The sequence below is a fragment of the Meleagris gallopavo genome, chromosome 6 (assembly GCF_905368555.1).
Source record: "Meleagris gallopavo chromosome 6, MGAL_WU_HG_1.1, whole genome shotgun sequence".
Lineage (NCBI taxonomy): Eukaryota > Metazoa > Chordata > Aves > Galliformes > Phasianidae > Meleagris > Meleagris gallopavo.
Genome location: NC_139409.1, coordinates 41,933,636 through 41,956,847, shown reverse-complemented (window position 1 = coordinate 41,956,847; position 23,212 = coordinate 41,933,636). Strand labels below are relative to the sequence as shown.

The following is a 23,212-nucleotide window of genomic DNA, read 5'->3' as shown; positions in this document are numbered from 1 at the left end:
CAGAGCGGCATGTGAAGGAACAGGTGGGATCTGACATCAGGACAAGAGACTTGAAAAGAAGCACACCCAAGCCCATATGCCAGCCAGGCTGCCTTGCTAGCCCCTGCCTTCCCAGGAGCCACTGAATAAGCCTCCAGCAGATTCTGAGCAGATATTTGGAGGAGAGAAGCAGGCAGTTTGCAGCTCCCTGCAGATGCCATTACACATGGCAGAGCAGCAGCACACAGGAGGGCAGAGCAGCCTGGCAAAGCCACCCCTGTGTCCCTTGTGCTATTTCTGCTGAAGTGTAGGATACCCAGCTGACTGGTTCACTGGTGGGATTTCTGAGAAGGTGGGAACATTTGCCTGCAGGTACAGAGGGGGGCAAATGGAGGGGAAAACAGTTGATTCACAGCAGTCACTGCAGAGCAGCAAACATTTGCATTAATTTTGCTCATCTCAAGAGTACATTCATTATACCTTTCCATATACCAAATCCGTAAGTGTGTATGTGCTGAGCCAGTGGACTGCCATAGAAAGCTGCAAATAATGAATGATGTATTACCTCTCTTATAATGGATTGGTTATTCCAGCTATACTTGCCTTGATGCGATGAAATAAATGACAGCAATTTTGCTAATACATGGATTTTCTGCTCTCCCCCTCCTTTTCAACAGGGCAGAAGGGTGTCCTTTAGCATTTAAAGCCATGCAGGAACACAATACTTATGATGGAAAGTGTCTATAATGTAAGTATGCTATAACCGTAAGTAGCATCTGGTTAGAAAAGAAGCTGATGTGAGGTATGAAGAAGATATTTTACACATGATAGAGGTAATAAATCTGCAGTTTGCTGGAGGATTTAGATCCAACTGGAGATAAATTCATTGTGGATATTTTTAAAGTATGGTATAGCTCCATTAAGAAAGGACTCAGAGTTGGAAGTGCTCCTGGTTCAGCTGGTGATATCACAGCTGTGTCACAGATGGATCACAGCAATCAGTTTGCTGGTTCAGATGGAAAGTGCATTGCATGAGCAGTGTTGCTACATCCTCCATTAAAATGCAGCCCCTGATTCAATGGCAAAGAATGACAGAACCATGGCTGACTGCAGAGCGGTCCTCAGTGCCAGTGGGAAATGCAGATGAAAGATACTATGGTGACATCTCCATAATAAGATTATTGCAGGAAGGAAACTGCCATGCAGAAGGAAGACAAGGACCATACCATGACTGGGAATGCTGGCAAATGTTTAGGATGACTCTGAGTGCAATAAGATTCAGATTTCTTTAAGCTGCAGAGACTCAGAATCTGATCCTGAGGCTACCAGCATCTGTGGAAAGTTCTCCAGCAATCCAAAGCCTTAGCTTAGGTCTCTTTTTATACAAACACCTGTGCCCTGTTCTGTCTCTGCAGAACAGCAGTGGCTCAGACTGCCCTAATCCTTGTCAAAGGGACTTAACTTGCCCAGAAGTCAGCAGCCCCACGTTACAAGGGTTCAGTAAAGCTGGATGCTGAGCCAGATGCTAACTGCTGCCTGCAGCCAGCTGCACTTCCTCCAGCTGCTGCAGCTCTCATCTTCTCTCAGAGCAGCAGCACCAGCCCTGGTGAGATGACAGCTCCTCCTCCTGCTTTCACTTGGTTACTCATTTTCCAGCTCTCCCAATGCTTACTGGGGTTCTCAGTCCTCAGAGTGTATCAGTCCCAGCTGACAGCATCCCACAGTGAAGGTAATCAATCCTGTGATGCTTATCGTAATCACCAGTATCACTGTTTTTGGCTACAGATATCTTTTCCCCTATGAATGCTGACTTGCCTCTTTCCCTTCTGCCACTTTGCTGAAGTCATACGTGCCCTCAGAGGAAAACGTGGCAGCATCATGAACAGGAGCGGAGAGCTCTGCCATAAGGAGAGGCTGGGATGCAACGTGATTATCATGTTAACTGCCTCACTGCCCTTTGGATGCTTGGCTCACATCCAGCAAAGTGCTCAAGGCAAGCGCTGCTAGGTATCACATTCAACTAAAATGTCAAGAGGAGCCCTGGAGGCTGTGGGGACCCCTGTGGGCTGTGGGGCTGGTCAGCAAAGTGCTGCAGAAAGTACCGGGAGAGCTGAGAACTGCCTGAGAGGAGCACTGTGCCAGCCAGGTCCACACTCGCTCAGTGACACATGCAGCACACTGCATGGGGATAACATCATGTGATCTAAAAGAGGGGAGATTTAGATTGGATATAAGGAAGAACTTCATTATAAAGGTGCTGAGGCACTGGCACAGGTTGCCCAGAGAGGTGGTGGATGCCCCATCCCTGGAGACATCCAAGGTCAGGCTGGATGGGACTATGAACACCTGATATAGCTGTAGGCTTCCCTGTTCATTGCAGGGGAGTGGGACTAGGCGACCTTTAAAGGTCCCTTCCAACTCAAATGACTCTATGATTCTATGATTCTGGGATGATCTCTGGGAGGCAACCAAACTAAAGGATACCATTAACAACTCTCTACAGCAAACATTAGGTAAAGCCAAAATATTAAATGCACTTTTGGCCTTGCCTTACTACTAGCCTTTTAGACTAGACTAGATATTTAGAGTAGATATTTAGATATAGACTAGATATTAGGAATAAATTCTTTACTGCGAGGGTTGTGAGATGCTGGAGCAGGTTGCCCAGTGAGGCTCTGAACTCCCCTTGCGTGGAGGCATTCAAAAGCAAGCTGGATGGGGCTTTGAGCAACCTGGTCTAGCAGGAGGTCTAACAGGTATAGAGGCTTATAGCAGGGGAGTTGGAACTAGATGATCCTAAAGGTCCCTTCCAACCCAAACCATTTTATGATTCTATGATTTCTTTCTTGTGTCTTCAGCTTGATAAAAGAAGGGCTGAATTTGTACCTTGAAGGCCAGTTCAGACACTGATGAAACTGTGCCTTCTGTCTGCTTGCAACCAAGAGGCATGGATGGAACCCTCTATTCCAGTATTACCTGTGAGTTGTACCCATATCCCATGTTGGACCTCAGCTACAGCAGGGCCAGGGATTTGCTGGAAGTGGTTTCTTCAGGCTTGATAGCAGTAGAGCCACGGCCAGAATCTTGCCCCTTTAGCAAATAAAGGTTCATTTCATTTCCTACACAGTCTATCTTTTGTCTACTCCCTAATCCATCAGTGAAGTTACAAAGTCCAATTTCCATGGCAACAGACTGTGAGGTCAGGGAGAAAGTATTATGCAGGATCAAGGATCTGAAGTGGATGTGAGGAAGGAAAGGACAAAATTACTTTAAAAATTAACAGTCATAGCAAAGTGAATAATGAGGGGGGGAAAAAAGACAGGTTAGATAATCTGCTCCTGGTGGGAAAGCTCCTGGCATTTTTCAAGACAGCTGTGCCAGCACAACACCCTTTTGCAGAATCCCAGTTTGAGTTTTTGCTCCCTTTGAAGTCAACCACAACTCCAATGGGGAGAGGATGTGAGTGCCAGGAACTGCAGAGGAATTCCCAACAATCAGGAACACTTCTCAGCACCTGTCTTGCTTTGCCGAGCAGGGATGCAACATGCAATGTTGGCCCCAGCCTTCAGTGAAAGAAACCCATCACCTCCACAGATGGCAGCACATGGAGATTTCAGACATTTTTACTTCCAGAGAGTGTGTAAATGTGTTTTTCCCTTAAATATCTGCTCACAACAATTGGGACCACAGCCCGCAGCCATGTCTAATTAGCAATTAGTTGTTCACACCTAGCACAGCCCTAAAGCTGGCACCCACCTGGGTGCTGCCAGGAGTCCTGCACAACAACTAAGGAGAGAGGTAGGAATAGGCCTTTTCCTTGACGACATTCCCATTCATTTGCTGAAGTCTGGGGTTGGACAAATTGTCACACAATTTCTTATTTTTCTGCAGGAAAGCTGGCAGTTCTCTCACATTTTAATAGGGTCTCCTGCTGTGCCGGGGACACAAAGCAGGAATGGCTCCATGTGATGCTCTCACCGTACCATCACATCTGTCATGCCGCAGCATCGCCAAGGGGCTGCAGCCCCTGCACACCATGACACCTACTGCATTTCCACCTTTGTTACCACCTTCCACTTCTAGGGGATGATCCAGTACCTACAGTTCTCTGGAGACATGTAATTAAGCGTGTTGCCCCTCATCAGATGAAAGCTGCCAATTCATTATGCAAAGGGCTTGCTGCTTGTACCCCAGGACGTGTATTCCCCCCCAGTAAGGCTGCCTTTCTCCTTCCTGCCTACTCAGCAGATGCTGCACATCAGAGACTGAAGCTCTGGGGTCTCTGCTTGCCCCCAGCAGAGCTTTCTCTGTTGCTCAGGCAAACAGGGAAGGCAGGCAGTGTCAGTCCTGAAAACATGCTGGTGCTCAGGGGTGGGGGGAGAGCAGACATGAGGAAAAACCTCCAGCGCATATCTAGGATTTATAATTGTGACTTAAAGTATTGCTTTTTCCACTGCTTGATCTGAGAGCATATTTGAGTTGATCTGAATATCAAAGACAATCAGAAAGGTGGGGAAATAAAAAAGCAGGGGAGGAGGCACCAAGATGGTAGTGCAGATAGCCAGGGTTAAGGATGAATAGAGGGGACATGCCTGGCCAGGAGGTACATCTGGTCAGAGATGGCTATTTTTTCCTGCTTAATTTTCTCTAGTAGACATCTTATAGTCTATTCATAGGCTACATGTACTGTTTTTGATGAAAATGTTTCCTGATGTGGGGTGACAGTGCAGCTGTGATACAGCTTTTTCCCAAAGTAATACGGAGTAATCTCTGCTGTAAGACAGTTCCTCCCACCTGCAGCTCCAGAACAAATTCAGAGCTTGACCTGACTCCCATGGATGCACACTTATCACACTGAGCCAGACAAAAGGATAGACAAAACCTATGGGATGAAATGACACTCTACAAGCCTGAAAAGAGACATGTATGTGCATGGTGGGACATAGCAGGGCTGCTGTGGTGTTCCTCATCCCCTTCACAGTGCATGGCTGTAGGAGGGTGAATGTGCTCAGGTCCATAGTAGACAGGAGACAGTAGAAGGAATATACGGAGGAGCTAATCGTGCCATTTGGCCTGACAGACCAGATCATCACTTCTTTTATTGGTATTTCCCTCTTCCAGCAAAATACTCCTCCTCTACAATGCCAGAAGAGCCTGGGAGGTATTAGGAGAGAGAATGCCAACTCCACAGCATGTTACCCATCACTCTGTCTGTACATAAATCCTTCGCTGGGTCACATACATAAATAAAAACCACAGCCTGCTCTTATTATCCAAGGGTCCATCAGTAACAGATGACAGTGTTGACACCAACAGGATGGCTGGATTGCCAAAGGCTTAAAGGGAGATGCAGCTATAAAATCTTATTCATATATATTGTATCTGTGCGTATAAATATCTATGTGCACCCTGATGTGTATGTGCATACAGATATGTATGCATATACAAACAGAAACCTACAATTACTATTTTCACACTCACAGATTCTTAGAATGGTCCTACGATGTCATTAGCATTATTATTTTATTAATTCTATTATCCTGCTGTCTCAAATTTAAACATAGCACATACAGTACTGCAATGTACAATAATCAGTCTTTGTTTAATTCTGAGCTACGATTCCTCGCACTTTTCCCCATATGTTGCTTTGTGGGTTAGCTCTGGTGTGATTTCCTTCCCTTCCTTATTGATATTGAAATATTCTTGCTTCTGATTCTTTCATTGCTCTTATTGATTTCACACATTTCCTTCACATGGTCATGGGTAGTTACTGTTTTCATGATTTGCACATTTTCACCCATCTATAAATTGGCTCTAACCCTGTGGAGGGTCAGTCAAAATCACATTCTGATAAAAAAAAAAATACATTAACAAAGTCTATTTTTTTTTTTCTATCCAGCTTTCAGATCAGTTTTGCAATGAGTTAACAAAATCTTGACTTGTTTATCTGTAGTTTCCAGGTTGGATTATAGTTGCATTTGGGGTTCTCTTTTTAGCATCTACTCCAAGCTTGGCAGCTCCTTAAAAGTTGTGTGCTCTTCTCACAACTTGTCATCTTCCATCTTTTTTCTGGCATTGCAGTTGGCTACCTTTTGAGGCTTAAAATTAGCATGTTATTATTGTTTCTGAAGACCCTCCAGACTTTGACTCCTACCTATTGGAGAAATTTTGATTTCTGTTTATGTACTTGCTCATAATTTGGGTTCTGTTTCCAATCTGTCACTTGCTAAACCATCTGTGCCATCTGGAATGTGCCTGGCCCCAATTTGGGGGGATTCTCTTCCTTATGAAATTCATGAGATTCAGCCTGCAGATGCTTTCACTGCTTCTCTGACAAATTTAGTTAATTTGGCAGCTTTGAGGTTTGCATTTTTCTCAGTTTCTAGGGCTGTATTTTGTTACTGTGCTATAGGTGCTGGGGATCTATGGAACACGTATACACTAGAAGCCTTCAAGTATCAACAGCTTTGACATAAAAGACACAAAGATTTGGCTAGTCATCCTTATGAGCCATTTTTTCTCTTGTGTGCCATAAAATCATGGGAACTTGAGAGTCCAGGTGTAACACAAATGAAATTCACAGCTGAACAGAAGGTCATCATCAAGTTTACGTTTCATATCAAGTAGCACTGCTGACACAGCATCCAGGAAGAGCTGGAATTGCCAATACTCTGCCTCAAATATTCCGGAGAGATGAAATCATAACTTACCTATCAGTAAATTAAACCCTGAGAGGTTTTAGTAGATAAAGAACTGTTGCTGCTGAGTAACAAAAATATACTGGAGATCTAGGGATTTGACTTTGATGCTTTTCAACCAACCTGGTGAATCCAGTAGGTTGATGAAGTCTAATGAATCTGACCAGGCTTTTGGTGGATTAGCTGAATGACCCCATGTTAATCAAAATATATTGGACCAACCATGGGTAAAATGGAAGAAAACAGAGTGTTTGTACTTCTAATTCCGGCGTTAGAGAGGTTACTCACTTATCAACATCTAGGCTGAAAGATCTTACAGCAACTTATTCTCTCTTTTTTTTATTATTTGATGTCTCAACCCTTTTCTGGTCACATTCAGCTCCTATAAATGAATGCACTGGTGTACAATGATAGAAAACTTGGTCCAAAGAGTACAATGGTAACATAAGACAAATATCTTTCTCTTAGATTTCACTGAAAGCAGAAGGAATTTTTCTATTCAATTTCCCCTGCTATCCCAGACAGAAATTATTGAATGTGAACATGTGAAGTTAAGTATGTGAACATATACTCTAGCACCTTACAGAAGTCAGCCACTGTTAGAAAAGTAATCCCATCCAGTTGAAGGGATTTCAGGAAAATGAAAAAACCCAGGTAATGAAAAAAGGCACATAAGTCACAGAATCACAGAATCCTTAAGAGGGACCTTTAAGGGTCATCTAGTCCAACTCCCCTGCAATTAACAGAAACATCCACAGATATGATAAAGGGCCTGGAGCATCTCCCCTATGAGGAAAGGCTGAGTAACTTGGGTCTGTACAGTCTGGGGAAAAGAAGACTTGAGGAGGGATCTGATTAAAGTTTATAAATATCTAAAGGGGAGTGGGAAGCAAATGGATGAAGCCATGCTCTTCTTGGTTGCGTGCAGTGACAGGACAAGGAGCAATGACCGAAAATTTGAACACAGGAAGTTCCATACAAATGTGGAAGAACTTCTTTACAGTACAGGTGATGGAACACCAGAAGCCCAGAGAGACTGTGGAATGTCCTTCTATGGAGATATTCAAGACCTGTCTGGATGCCTATCTCTGAAACCTCCTGTAGAGAACCTTCAGCAGGGGGTTGGCCCTGATGGTCTCTTGTGGTCCCTTCCAACTCCTGCAATTCTGTGATTCTGTGATATGATAGTGTTTAAAAAAAGGTTCTGATTATTGGCATTTCTGTCAGCCAGGTCACCATCAGAAAAAGTTCAAAGTAAGCAGAAGGTCATAGAGAGGCCATATTAGATCGAAAGGGTTTTCTTCTGCAGTGAGAGTGTACACAACTGACACCAACCTCCATTCAATTGTTTCCTTACCATTGGAAATGTTGCCTCTTGCTTTGTGTGGCAGTCTCAGCTCTTTGGAACAGATGATAGCAGGACCAAAGCAAACACAGAAGGGGAAAATAAACAGGCATGGATGGCTGTTTTCTTCTCCCACATAGGGAGTCTTGGAGCTGTATTTTGCATTATTAACAGCAAGCTAACTGCCACAGCTTGAAGCTCCCACTGAAGTGGGTGAACCTGACACCAATCTGTGGATGTACACTGTATTTCTATATCATTGCCACCCCCTTCAGATATCTTAGCTGTTCTGGTGATTACAGTTGTGTTTAGTAATACTAAAACACACAAAGAAGCCATCTGAAGTTAAAAGGTTCTATCTGAATTTATATTTGTTGATGTCATTAATGTTAGAGTCTCCTTTGGAAGATGCAAAGTTCTGTGGCTTGAGTTGATGCCAATGGGAAGCATCCCAGCAGGAAGACTGATGTGTGCTTCATCACGATGTTGGAAGGAGTCTGTCTGCTGGCCAAAATTTCTCTCCTACTGTTTATAAAACACTATCTCACTCGGCTAGCCCCCTTTTTACAGTTCATTACTGCACAGTCTTTTAAAAGAGTTGGCTGCTATTCAACCTCATGGATTCAGAGTTGCAGAAAAGCAGCTTTCAGGGCACCTAAGCTTCCCTCCAACCTCTTGGCTACTCAAAGAACTAGGTAATATTTCACTAGGTCTTGTGCTTAGACATGCCCTGTTCTTTTCTCCCCCGATAATCCCAAGTGAAGAGAAAATCCATCGATCCTGTGTACCACAAGTAATTAGAACTGGGGCTGCATATCATTCCGGTGAAGTAGCATGGGTCAGGATTTTAAACACGAAATGATTTTCAGTGGATTCAGCACTATGTCTCAGGACAATGCAGCCTATAAATTGAAAGTGCCTTTAAAAGATGGAGTTTTTATTCTTCATTGTCTGCAATTACTGCTACTATAATTTAAAAACCAAGCTGATATTTCTTCTGTTTGTTGGAAGCCAGAATTACGTTGAGAGATATCACCATTGTATGTGCAGTTACTTTTAATTCTCCTAACAATTTTTACGATTCCTTTAAAATAATTTGTCTCTCTTGTGTATTCATATTTTCACTTTTCATTGCAGGCATTTAATTTTTATTACCACAAGAAAGCATTCTGAAACCCTTTTATGATGAGTTTGCTTAATTTATCTAGTCATTAGCCTGTGATGAAAGTGATGCCTCCAACGAATCAGTCAAAAACCTTCTACTGGCAATATACACAGATCTGTTGCGAGGGGTTAATCTTTTATTAGATTACAGTTACTCTAAAAGCTGGCATTCAGTAGTTTAATAGCTTTTCTTAATTCTAATCTTCTGCACTCTAAGAAATAGCTAGAAGTAAAAGGTCTTTGAGCTTTAATGCAGTTGCATAGTTTCCTTTGATAATTATTTACATTTTTATAAATTAAAAATTCTTTTTTTTTTTTTTTTTTCTTTCCAGCCAACTTCATCAACATTTGAATAAAACATTTAGGAGTAACTGAGAGATACAAACTGTTTCTTGTCCTTACAAGATGGAAATGTAAATTTCCTTTCAGAGCACATACTTCTCTTGGCAACGCGCAATGGTTTTGGGCTTGGAGATCTCTGGTTGGGACCAAGATTGGCCAAACCAAAATCATTTGCTGGGATCTGTTAGGAGTGTGCTTAAAGCTTTTGTGGCTTTGGTATAGTTGTTACAATAATAAACATTTTTGCTTACTGACATGAAATAAATTTTGATTAACAGTTTCATGTACAGCAGGAGGAACCTGAAATGAAACCAGCTTTGTAACTGTGAGAACCACACTAAAGAAAACCAAGGAAAACAGATGATATTTTCACGTAATTGGAATATGCTAAGGAGTGAAGAAATTGCTGATTCTTGAGGAATTTGCCAATTTTCTTTTCAAGCCTCTTTCTAATGCACTTACAAATGCATAAATTGTTCTAATGCTCTTTCGGTCATAAAAAGCGAATCTGTAGGAGAAGAACTGTTTTTCCTTGTCAAGTTGGGCACCCTGCCTCGTTACAGAAATGAAGACAGTCTGCTTCCTTCTCACCATGCCATCGTGATCAAAGGAGCAGGATGCGAAAAATTTCCTCGCTGGAACATGCTGTTATTCAAAGCCCTTTGTAGGCACCTCACAGCAAAACACAAGTGTCTGGTACAAGATAAAAAAGGCGTGCATGTACTTATTTATTCAGGACGGCATTTTGCATTCCAAAAAGAAATATACGTATGTATGTGTACATGTGTGCCTGTGTATGTGGTCTCTAAAACTCAATCTGTGGGGCCTTCTCCTTCCCCCAGGGCTGAAGCTGAGCCCTGATGAGGACCTGTGCTGGCTGTGCCGGCTGCTGGCAGGGCTCTGCCATCCCTCCTCTGTCACCAGGCAACGCTATCAGCCATGCTGCACATGTGCGCTGGACATTCATCACCACTTTGTATTTTCAGTTCTGCATTTTACTTTAGAAATGTAAGGTGTTCTTGAGTGAACAAGGTTTTCGTTGGATGTCAGTACGTATAACCAGCCCGCATACTCCAGCCCTGCACCAGCCTCACTGGATATGCATCAGCCATTTGTTGCAGTGCACAATTAAACTCTGACTCCCCCAGATGTGTGGGGGGAAGTGTGCAATGTCAGATGAACTGGGTTCTTCACTATATGAATACGCTCCCATCCAGTAAGTTGCAGTGAGACCCTAGCTGGTTTCGATGTCAGGATTTGGATGTGTGAAGAGGCAGAGGTTGTTACAAGATAACTCGGTGCATGACATGGCCAGCACATGGTGATCCATCCACAGGGATGGACACATCAGAACAGATTTGAAAGTGTTCCAGAAGGCACAAGACACGATTTCAGAAAGGAAGAATTATCTACCTGTCATTACCCTGCCTATGGCTTCACTTTATTACACAATACTTCCAGTCTCCTACAAGAATCTCCAAGAAAGAATGTAGGATATATGGCTCTTCTAATCCTCATAAATCTGGAATTAACCCAATTACAGAGAAGGGCCGTCATTAAAAAGGAGTGACTGTGCAACCACCTTTTCAACGTCACTGTCACTACACTGACAATTTAATTAAAACAGCAGTGCATTTAGTTATATTAGTTCCTATTGATACAGAAGATACAGATTTTTTTTTTAAATCTCACAATGTGCTTTAGCACTGCTACGCAGAGATTACACCAACAGATTTTATCATTCCTGACGAAACATGACTATCTCAAAATAAAATCCTCATCTTCACACGATATTTTTGTGCCAGAATGTAAATGGAAATGACTAGGAACAATCACTTTAACCACAGAAACATGACTTTGAGTGTATGAAGATCATGTTCTTTATATCGTCCTCAACACTTCTGTCTTGTACACTGCTGGCTGATGAAGGGAAAGGAAAGAGAGAAGAAAAGAAGGAAGAAGGAAAGGAAAGAGGGAAAAGAAAAAGGAATGTGAGGGAATTACAAGGTAAGCAAGCGAGAGATTAATTTTAAATTCATTGTACTTTTTTTTTTTCTGGTCAGCAGAACTCCACTGTGATTCTAGTCTCGCACACTCAGGTGTAAAGCTGGGATAGCTATCTTGATTCCTGTGGAGGTAGGAGGTACAAATGCACATCCAGTGAAAGCTGGTAGAGCTCTCCTTCAAGACTGAAAGTTCTCCTAAGTTCTTCAGTGATTCCTGACATCTTCTGTGGCTTTCTTCAAACATAGGAGCAGTGAAGAGAAAAATCCTCTCTGAAGTCAAGAAGATAGAAGCACACTGAAGGGGTAAAGGTTGTCTTTGACCTCCAGCTCTTTTCTGATGTACTAATCTCTCTGAAACATGAAATTCAGATTTGACCTCTGTCTATTTTCCTGCCAAGCACCTGACTTGCAGTCCTTATCAGACAGAAGGAAGCAGCAGAGTAAGGCAGATTAAGTAGTTTGCATGCAATCAGTATAAAGAAACAGGTAATGCTTTAAGTGTCAGCAGGCTGTGTTTGCTGAAGCAAAACCCAACTCTCACGAACTATCATCGTGGCACCTAGAAAAGAACACATGCAACTTAAAAGCTGAACACTGCACAGAAAGCCAGTGTTGGCTGGGAGGAGGATCTGGGGAAGAAAGCTGACTAGAAGGTTAAGCTGTTATCTGCCAAGTAACCAGTGCCTCATGTCTAAATGATTATTGCTGTGCATGTAGAGCATGGCTGCGGGGTCCTGGCCACAGCCACAAGCTGATGGATGCTGCTGCCTCAGGCTACTATGAGTTGGACTCGATGATCCTCGTGGTCACCTTCCAACTCAGAATATTCTGATTCTATACTAGTACTGCCTTTTCTGCCAAAGGCAATGTGAAGGTAAGGTGGATCTGGCACCACCAGGACAATGGCATCCAAAAAGCCCACCTGCAGGATAGACTCATGCCTCTATCTTGCCAGACACCTTAACTGGTGAAGAACAAGAGGTGAAGTTTGCTCAACAGGAAGCATCAGAGGAAAGGGGAGGGTTAGCTGCAAAGATAATTACCTGGGAGATGAGTTTTGAGTTTTGCTTTGTTTACGTATGAAATTCTCAACAAAATATGTCTTTTTCTGCTGCTGCTTCTGCCGTATTTCACACTTTTTTTGCCTTTTTGGGAGTAGTGTGTGTCATCTCCCAACTGTTCTCTTCAACCTGCGTGTCAGCTGCTTAGTAGCACACTGCAGGCTACTAATAGGGACAACTAGAAGCCAATGAGACAAGAGCATCTTTGAAGATTCAGATGCAGTGCTCCCCTTGGGATGACTTGCTATGCCAGATTAAAAGCCCTCTGTATATCCAGACAGGACCACTTCAAGCAGCCGAAATACTAGATGAGTATGTATTCACCTCGTGATGCAAGAACATCAAAGTTGCTTAGGTTCTAGAGCTAGATGAACAGCACAGGCAGAATAATTTGATTCATACACCCTCTCAGTGCATTATTCCTTCCTTAATCATCTGGATTTTCATTTAAATGCTGTCTGATTTACTCAACTGCACACATCATCTGCAAGGTCACCTATTTGTCTCACATATGCAACTGAATGTCCCTTTGTGACCTTCCTCTCCCCAGGTAAACAAGTGGAGCCCAAACCTGGTGGTGTTGGATGCAATTTTTGGATCTCAGTAGGATATCTCACTGTGCTCGGTCACACTGACCTGTTGCAGATTGGTGTTTATTATATTCATTCACACTTAGGAAAGTAAGTAAATAAAGAAACTATTCCCCCCAGAATGTAACTCAACATCCCAAAACAATTATGGACTAATTATAAACTGATTCTGCATGTAGGACAATTGAATGTTTAGTGGAAGGACAATTACCACCCTGGAAATTACCACTCTGCATTTCTTATTAGCACAACAAGCAAGATATGAGGCATGGTGAAGACATGCTGCTCTGCTAAAGACTGAGAAACACTTGGCTGCAGAAAGCTTGTGCAAGACTGAACCTCTGAAGTGCAGAGCTGGCACCAGGGCTCCTACACAGCATTGCTACAATTGCACTGGGATTGAAACTGTTTCATGAAAACAGGATGATCTTAATACAAAGTTATGCTGTGATGACTGCAGTTGGTGACAGAAGCCGGATGACATTCAAGATGCTCTGGCTTTGGAGAGAGCATTGATGAAACGTTCTGTCTGCAGAAAGATGTTTGGCTGCCCAGTGTGGATGGAATGTGCTGATGAGTAGGAGCTGCAGGAGACCCCAGAGCAGCCTGCATAAGCCAGCACTAGCAGGAGCTCCATCCTGAACTGCCCAATCAGAAGTGCTCCTGGTTAGAATTTGGTAAATATTTGCTAAAAGATATAGGAGAGCATTTTTTAACTGTCTCTGCATAACTTTTTTTTCCTTTCCAATTTTGAAAAGGAGAGAAAGCAGCTAAGCTGAGTTTTAGGTATTATGCAATATAAAAAAAAATAATAATCTACTTTTGTTTTTTTTTTCTGAAATGTCCCTCAGGCTCCTCCGTTGTTTCAAAACCTCAAGAAACTTTCATGTTTTCAGTTTTAAATAGGTTAGCACAAAATAATACTGACAAAATCAAAATTTTCAATGAAAAATGTGTTAAAAAAAAACCCACTGTTACAAAAAATAGTATCTGAAAAATAGGTCCTTGCTCAAAAAGAACAGATTCTGCCTGGACTTTCCATCATCCCATGCCTGGGGAGAACAAGAAATACTGCTTGAGTTTCTGGCCATGCAGAGTAACCAGCTCCCCAAGAGTACTTATATGAGTATTAGAGCTTCATTCAGACATAGTTGCATGGCTCCCAGCAGATGTGATGAGTCACCCTGCTATTCTGCTCTGGAAGGAGGACCAGGGAACACTAAAGAATGTGGCACAGCCGCAGGCATTCAGACCAATCCTGGTCAGAGCTCTCCTTGGCAGCATGACCGCATCTCTGAGCTAAATAGGTCTGCTTTTGCTTCATCTCCTCCAAAGTTCATTAGCATTGCCCAGCCTTAAGAAGCAATGTTCTTCCCTCTCTTTCACTGCAAGAAATCCCAAATCAGTGTCCAAGATAGCTCCTGGGGTCTTCAGTGAGGTTAAACCATGACATACAGATCACTGGTCACTATCACAATTGAACCCAGTAATGGCAATGAGCATAAAGTAGGTGATCCAATATTAGTATTTTCTCTAGCTCAATGTAAGCTCCTCAGCCATCACCCCTTCTCCCACTACTAATGCCTCTGCTTATGTTTTTGCCTTTTTCCCAGTATCTCCTCCCTACACACTGGTGGGTTTGGTAATCATGTAAGTCACAGGGTGGCTCTACTTCATGTTAACCAAGAGTCTTGGCAGTACAAGCTTTTTCATGTAAAGCATCTTTTTCCTTCCTGCACTAATTCCTCAGGGCTGTGGAGGAGTGGTGTTCAGCGTGCTTGGTTAATTTTTATTAATGTGATCTCTCCCTTTCCCTGTACTGGTTACATGTGGGCGTGAAGTTGATCAGCGAAGGGAAAAGTAAAGTTACACATCATTCGTCTTCTCTTACACTTCCATTGATCAATCCATACAATGTTATCCGTTTTCCATTAATTTTCTATTTGTAGCACACCTTATTTCTAGAGCCACAGTTAGCAAATTGATTTGCTGCTCTTAAGCAGCAGTTTCCATTTGCAGCCTGAGAAGCGGGATTAACGCAGCGCACTCGCCGTTTGTCTCTGTCAGTGATACCTCACACAAAACAATTTTTCTGTTCAGTATGTTTGCTGATTGAGTTTTCCTCCTGGAAGAACAAGTGCTATGAGCACGCAGCCTACTCCTTGGGCTCGAGGCCAAGTCTCCAGTGTAGGCACAGATTAAGCTTTTTCCAGCAGCATTGATAGGGTGCGTAAAAATCTGAGGAAGCCAAAACATCTCCATCCCAATTCACATAGTGATGGGTACAACATTGTCTTCACTGCTGTCACCCCCACTTCTCTATCAGGTTTTAAACAAAACTCGCTCAGAGACTCCGGGTATTGAAGAGTGTTTCAATGTATTAGAAGATAATCTGTTAATTCATCAGATTGTTCGGGCATAATGCACACAAATGATAGCATAAGAAACATTGCTGTTTTTCTATTAATGCTTTCACATAATGCTCTCTTCCCTCCTGAGAGTTGATTAAAATGTAATTTAAATTGCTCCTGTCTTAGAGCTTCATTGTCTATTATCTTGAATGGAGTCAGAGACTCCCTATTGTGAGGATGTTTAACAGCAGAACATTAACTGATCTCACTTCTGGTTCGTTGCAGCCAAATTCTCCATCTTTCTCATATATCTGATCACATTCATTACCAACAGATGATGAGCAAAGGTGATAGCATCCAAAAGAGATGAGCCAGTAACCAACTGGCATTTTTGTTTTATTCAGAAAAAAACAGCACCAGCTACTGTTACCATCTTTTACAGTGGAATAAGACTGCAACACAACAGAATGTGACCTATGCTGCTGTTGCAATTCTTTTGCCCAAATTAAACACATCTCAGTTGATGTATATTAACTTCAAACATGCTTTACTTCAATACATCATTGCAAAATATTAAGTCTGAACTTTCTGGCTCACTACATGCTGTTTAATCACTGGAAACTATTCTAAAAATGCACTGTGCTAAAATAACTGGTTTGAAAGGGAGGAGAATTTGCCACCTATTTAGATTTATATTTAAAGACTTCTTTTCGTTCCTTAATGAAAATAAGAAACATTTGGCAACTAAGCAGCTTCCTCAAGAAGGCTGAAAGTAACACTTACACTTCCTTGCTTATCTCAGTGCAAATTCCACATCCAAGAGACAAAAACTGTTGCACTGAACTCTCTTCTAATATACTAATAATTTAATATCAAAGAAGATCACAGCCCTGCAGTTGATAAATTGCAATAAAAAAACAAAACTTTGTAACAGAAATCAGTGAGATTTGCAATACGGCTGCTTTCTTTCCCCCTTCATTCTGGTACACCACCAGAAATCTTTCTCCATTTTTCATGCTAGGTCTCAACACAGCACATTTCCACATCAATTTGGCCCTGTAACTTAGCTAGAAAAAGGTAAATCCACAACCACTCAACATCACAGCTGCACTAATGCTGATCTCCATGACTAGAGCATCCAGTTTTGGCCAGTGTTAGTGTTTCATAGAACAACCACATCAAATCTCATCTCACTTCTAAGCGCTTTACACCCCTACTGCGCTTGCACCACGTCCACACAGCATGAAAAATGATGTGAAATCTTACCAGCTCTGAGAATCTGACTTAGGGCCTCGTATTTACGTTCCTTGGAAAATATCCCACAGGTGTGGAACAAAGCTACCTCTATCTCAGTCAATTAAGCAGTACCTGGGAAGATCCCCAGGTCATGGGTTGCAGTCATTCATATTTTAGAAGCAAAAGCGTTCCCAGGTGTTGGGCTGGCACTGCTTCCATAGGGCTGCCACAGCAGCATGGTAGGGATCAGCCACACTGCAGCTCACACGCAGGCCCCACTCTGGCAAAGGGAAACTACCGAGCCCAGAGGTGTCAGTGCCCCACAGCCCATTGCTCAGGATTGCTCCCAGGCATGTTTCATTCACTAGCGTACATACTGGCATAAATAGTATGAAGTGCTCATGAGAGACACAGAATAAGATTAAGACCAGATGGAACCACTTCCAGAGGTACAGTGTTAAATGGATGCTGAATGGGAAGAGGGCTGGGAAAAACAAAACCTGCCTGAATGGTGGATTTCACACGTTTACACTACTTGGGAACGTGCAAAATATTAATTCTGTTTATTTATATCACCAAGAAAATCCTTGGTCAACTGGACACTGCTGTAATCTAAATACTATACCTTCAGATAGTTTTTACTGCACATCCGATATGCATTTCCTGATTAAAAAGGGATTCTATGTTCCCAGCAGTACGATCAGATGGATACAAAAAACATTTTGGAGAAGCCATGACCGAGCTCTAAGCCATTATTTATGAAAGAAGGCTTACAGAGGAGAGAGGTAATCACACAGCCACAAGCAGCAAGACAAACACGCGTAAGTGTAGAGTTCTGTTTATGGCTGACAGAGCTAGCAGAAATTTGTTAAGTAGATTAAGTAGAAATATGCCATCAGACAAAGATAAATTATCTCACTTGGTGTAGTATTAACTCTGCATTGCGGCTTAAAACATAGAAAGATGAAAAAATTCCAGGATTGCTCCAAGGGAAGTTGAAAGAACTCTGCGTTTCACCACAATGAAAGGAGATTTTTTCCTGTTCCTTCAAGACCCATTATGTAGTATTTCTATTTTAATCTCCCAATTTGAAACCATTTACTTTGAACTTCTATATTCTATACTCAAAGATGGATTTTATTCAATTATTTTAAGCATTTACCCAGTTAGCCTAAGTGCATTTCCTATCAAAGGCAAAAGGATTTGAAGAACTGTGTCAAGAGGGATCTTGAAAATGTAGTGATTTGGTTCTGCTGACCAAGACTCCTGAACTAATTACACCTGACAATAGGAGACTCAAAATCAGATAGTGCATGAAAACTGAGAAATAAACAAATTAAGACAAACATGCATGAGCTAAATGGAGTTTTTCCCACTTGCTAGCAATTATGATTATAACACAAGCAGTATGACTGTTGAATTATGTATCCAGTGTCGGTAAGAGCCACACAGTCATTCATTAAGACTCCTGCCAACCTAATTCCCAAGAAGAAGTTTTTATCTTCACTTTGACTTGCATAAATCTGTAACAACAGCAGTGTTTTTTGGTTTGGAATTCTAAGGGGCTTAATGTGGCTGCAAAGTTGAAATGGTGACCTTTTAGTGACACCTATCTAAATCAGGAATGTTGAAAAAGGTTGGAGACCATGCACAACCCAACCTGACTCAAAGCATTAGAAGGCTCTGGAAGCAAGTGCCTCTATCTATATTGGCAAACAGTGTGGTGCAACAGGTAGGGAGCTGCAAAGTGGAGCAGCAGGCGCTGAGGACCCAACATGTAGACTGCATGTGTTTTGGGGGCTAGTTCTGATTAGCTCTAGTTTGGTTCTGCAGAGTGAAAACCTGTAGGTGGCTGAGATGCATCAGTGTGCTCTCAGGCTGCTTCTTCCACCTTAGTTTCACCTGCAGGGATCCAACTGGTTGCACACTGAGATTGCTCTTTGATGAGAACCAAAGTGTAGCGCTGGGGCCAGGAAGGAGACACGCTTCAAAAGTGTCTTTCTAATCTGAACAAAAACGTGTCTAACTCATGTAAACTGCCTGGTGTACATGAGAACTCATCATTGCAGTCCAGAGTGCTATCACAGAATCACAGAATGGCCAGGGTTGGAAGGGACCTCAAGGATCATGAATCTCCAACCCCCCTGCCACATGCAGGGCCACCAACCTCCCCATTTAATACCAGACCAGGCTGCCCATGGCCCCATCCAACCTGGCCTTGAACACCTCCAGGGACGGGGCATCCACAACCTCTCTGGGCAGCTGTTCCAGCACCTCACCACTCTCTCTGTGAAGAACTTCCCCCTGACGTCCAACCTAAATCTCCCCTCCCTCAATTTAAAACCATTTCCCCTCATCCTGCAGTTATCAACCTTTCTGCTATACCAGGATACAGAGGAGAATGCAGTACTCTGAAGCCACTTTAAGGGCAGCCACTTAAGCTTTGGGCACTTGAGAAATCAAGGAATTGATAATGCTATTTGTCTACAGTTAGAAGATTTTAATAGAGTTAATAGACAAAGGAAAAGACACTTAGTGAAACAGGAAAAATTTCACAGAAGCTGCTTTGCATTCTATTTGGGAAGGTTCCTGTGTAAAACACTATAATTTCGGACATCTTCCCATCTAAACATCTCAGCAGATATCGTACAAGATGTGGGATAACCAACAACCTGAAAGCAGACAGCATTCATACCTAGAGTTTATACATTGCTTTATGCTCAAATTACAAACTGCTTTGCATAGTTTTAAGCATGCATCTCTCACTGAGTTCAAATGAGTTTCACATGACTGAACCATCATGAGCTGCTTAAAAAATATCCCCCCTGGGTCTTAAGCAAAACCTCCTTGTTTAAGTGTTGATTATTATTTTTTCTCCACTGAGATTAATTAAGATATTTAAGAAGCACAAGGGGAAAGGAAAAATAGGACTTGCTCATTTGATGAATTTTTCCGTGCATGCGAGTAGTTTTCAGTTGCAGCTGAGATCCACTGGAAAGAGAAGTCAGTATGTACATGCACACCTCTGTCACAGACTTTAAGGCAACAACGCTGCTTAGCTAACACGGGAATCAGAGCTGAGAAACCGTAAAGACATTTATAATGAGGGACAGATCAACCTGCATGAATGCTGCTAGATGCTAATGCTAGGCAGCCAGACACTAGAAAACACTTTGAAAGTGTGAACATGTTTATATTTTAAGAGAAATACTGATATTCTGGGAACTCAAAACTACCTCTTGTTATTTGTAGATCTACTTCCTCTGCAGGATGAAGTCCACTGAGAAAGAAACCAAAATGAAAAAAACAAAATATTATCTTCCTTTCCTGTAGCATAGATAGAGGCAGATCTGAATACTGTACTCCACTAGCTGTAACAACCACACCAAGTTACCCAGCTTACAGGATTGTAGTCCAGGACAGCAAATCAGTCCTGGAAAAACACCATTTAAGCCCAACTGCAGGTGAGAAATCAGGATCTAACTAACCTTTTTTTCCTCCCATGGGACTGATTTGCATGAGACTAATTTAAAACACAGAATAATACAGGCAGTGCATGAGCAGTTTAGAAGTTTATAAAATATCCTAATGCTCTCAGTACTCAGACAGCTAATTTAGATATTTGCTGTGGATTAACTTGCAAGCAGTCCAAACTCATCTTTCCATTAACCCATCTCGATTAGCAAGATCCTGACTGCCACATGAGGAGGGAGCTCAGATGTGCTCATATGGATTTTGAGGCTAAAGTGCCCTGATTACTGTTCTCCTTTGTGACAGAGGGTCCTTTTAAATAGCTTCACTAATCTGACATACGGGTTAGATGGGGAGGAAAATCTTCAGTCACATCAGCTTAAGAACTAACCTCCAGGATATGCATTAATTGAGGCAGTGCACTCTCTGAGAGAAGCCAAGGCATGATCTCAGACAGACTTTGAAGGGTTAGATCTCCTCCCTCTTCCTTAGACACAAATGATCATGACATAGTAGAGCAATTAAAAAAAAAAACCCCAAGTACCCAATAGAGGAGAGACAAAACAATAAAATACTATTGAAATGTAATGCCTACTTATAGAGGCATTCAATTAATCAGTTTCTGTGCACATGAGGTAACATTAAATACCGTCCCAGCAGGCTATCCAGTAACTTTGTGAGTAATAATTACAGCTCCCAAGCAGGACACAGCAGGAATACTGCTTATCCATCAGTGTGTGACTCTTTGTACATGCCCACAGGATAAATTTTCTTACGCGGAGGAGAAAATACCCGCATAGGAGTATTCAAAGCTTGCTCTGATACTGAGCCAGAGGTCTACAGTAGATCTGCCTTCATCCACTGCAAAAGACCATGATGTAACAACAGGCTTCAGAATATTTTCATATGGGCCTAATCAGGATACAGTGCTGACTGGATCATTATTTGGACCTGATAATGCCATTTTATCCGATGATGCAGCACAATCTACACAAGGGACAAGGGACATTCAGCTGGTGGCTGTTAACAACTTCTGAAGCGGAGGCTGATGCTCAGAAGCACCTCAAGTGGTTGACCAAACTGAAAGAGGCCACAGCCTCCGTAAACAACAAACACAAACTTGCTGGTGTGTTTCACTACACAAAACTGTCTCATGCAAATTCTGGGTGAATTTTTTTGAAAGAAGCAGCAACACTAAGTGACAGACCTGAGGCAGACCTTCTACCTCAGTACTGGGAATGATAGTGGGCAGGGAACGATGCACCACTGCTGCCTGCAAGGCCTCCACCTTTTTGCGTTTATGTTTCAGACCTTGGCACATGCACACATCGTCTAGTGTGTGTACAAACCAGTTTTCTTACCAGCTTCCTAAAGGTACCATGGAGTAGACTAGACCAGGAGCCTCTTAAAAATAAGAGCTAGTTCTGAAAGAGTGATGAACAGTGGATCCTAGATCAGGTCTCCCTCCAAGAGAGCTCCAAATCAGCACAAGCACAGCCTCTGGTGCAAGATACTGCTCCTGAGCTGAACTGGCTTTCATTAAATGAACTGTCTCACAGCCTCTGTTGACTTGGGAATTTAAAGACTGATGGAAGCTGGAAACAGCTGCAGCTCCCAGAAGTGAGATCTTGTTACGATGAGAAATGGAGACTTTCTGGTGAGAGCAGTGAGCCAGGAAACCTTCCTGCAAAATCCAGCTAGCAAAATCCACACGTGTACACGTCTCTGTTAGAAATCATCTGCCATCTGCGTGGGCCAATGATGAGATTACAAGGAGGGTCAGCATGCAGATCAGGGCTGCTTCAAGCCACCACAAAACAGAGCAGGAGACCAATTACCCCAAAGGCTTATCCACAGCAAGGTATCCTGTTACACGGAGGCCACATTCTTGAGCTTTTCCCACAATTTTTAAGGCTTAAAAAGTATCTCGGAGACTTAAACTGAGCCCCTGAAGGACAATTTTTGTAGCTAAGGATAAATGTAGCAGGTGCTGAATTTGCTCACTGAAATGCACGGTAAAGTCATATATAAATAAATTGCCTGTTCAGACATGTATATTCTGGGATATTATTTGGTACAAAATCTCACAATCTTGCCCTTCGTCAGGCACCACCTGGTTCTTTTGCACTTCCCACTAAAAATAAAATAAGAAAGAAATGACCTGACAGTGGGGAGCAAAACGCAATTAGTTTGCTGCTGGCTTAGAGAGGACAATCATTCCACAAGGTGCATCTGCTTAACGTATCAGGGCTGAAGAACTCACGTGGCACGGGATGGAGACACCTACCCACACCAGGCAGGGCTTTCATACAAATTTGTGCTTTAGTCCCACTGATGTCAACAAGGTGGAATTATATATTTAGAATTTACTGATGTAGAAGAGACATTTTGCTGAGGACCAAATTTATTTATGTATATATATATATCCAGAAATGCATACTGGGCAATCCCAAAACAGCTCAGTTTTCAATATAAGCAGTAGCTAGCAGCACCTTCTCTTTTCAGAGCTCTGAAGGATTATGGCACATAATATGACAACAATAGTAGAACTTTTTCTGCCAATATAGATGACTTTGCAGCAGACATCAGCAGTAGCATTTACTTTCACCAGAGATGAAAGCGGCTTAATAAACTACATCTGCGTCAGTGCAGCATGATGCATGTGTACAGCATCAGAGAACAACAGACAGCACGGGAACTGATGAGTCAGGCAGCAGAGTTATGGTTGTGCTAAAGGAACTGGACTACATTCTTCAAGTAGAGGTCATATCTCCCCAATTACTTATAAGTTTCAGTTAAATTAGCTGATTGTTAAAATGTTACTTCTTGGGCTTATGATCTGTTTACATAATTATCAAGTTGCATTACAGCTTGTACTGTTCTCCTCCTCAATTACATAGCCAATATTCTGCTAGATGTGTCAAAGCAGAAATAAAGACATATCAGTCAGAAACAGACACAATCAGATA

The 23,212-nt window shown here is 42.3% G+C and overlaps 1 protein-coding gene and 1 long non-coding RNA gene across 10 annotated transcripts in view; one reads left to right on the top strand and one right to left on the bottom strand.

Moving 5' to 3' along the window:
• Positions 1 to 15,711, top strand: part of LOC104911546 (uncharacterized) — a 67,831-nt gene extending 52,120 nt beyond the window's left edge. For 2 of the 3 annotated variants that reach the window (XR_014883991.1, XR_014883986.1), the window contains one exon: positions 657 to 15,711. This is a non-coding gene — a long non-coding RNA (uncharacterized LOC104911546). The remainder of the gene's footprint in view (positions 1 to 656) is intronic. The other variant, XR_014883987.1, reaches the window with a different exon arrangement.
• The window catches only part of TMEM108 (transmembrane protein 108), a 235,736-nt gene that overhangs the window by 31,148 nt on the left and 181,376 nt on the right, over positions 1 to 23,212 (bottom strand). The window lies entirely within an intron of this gene.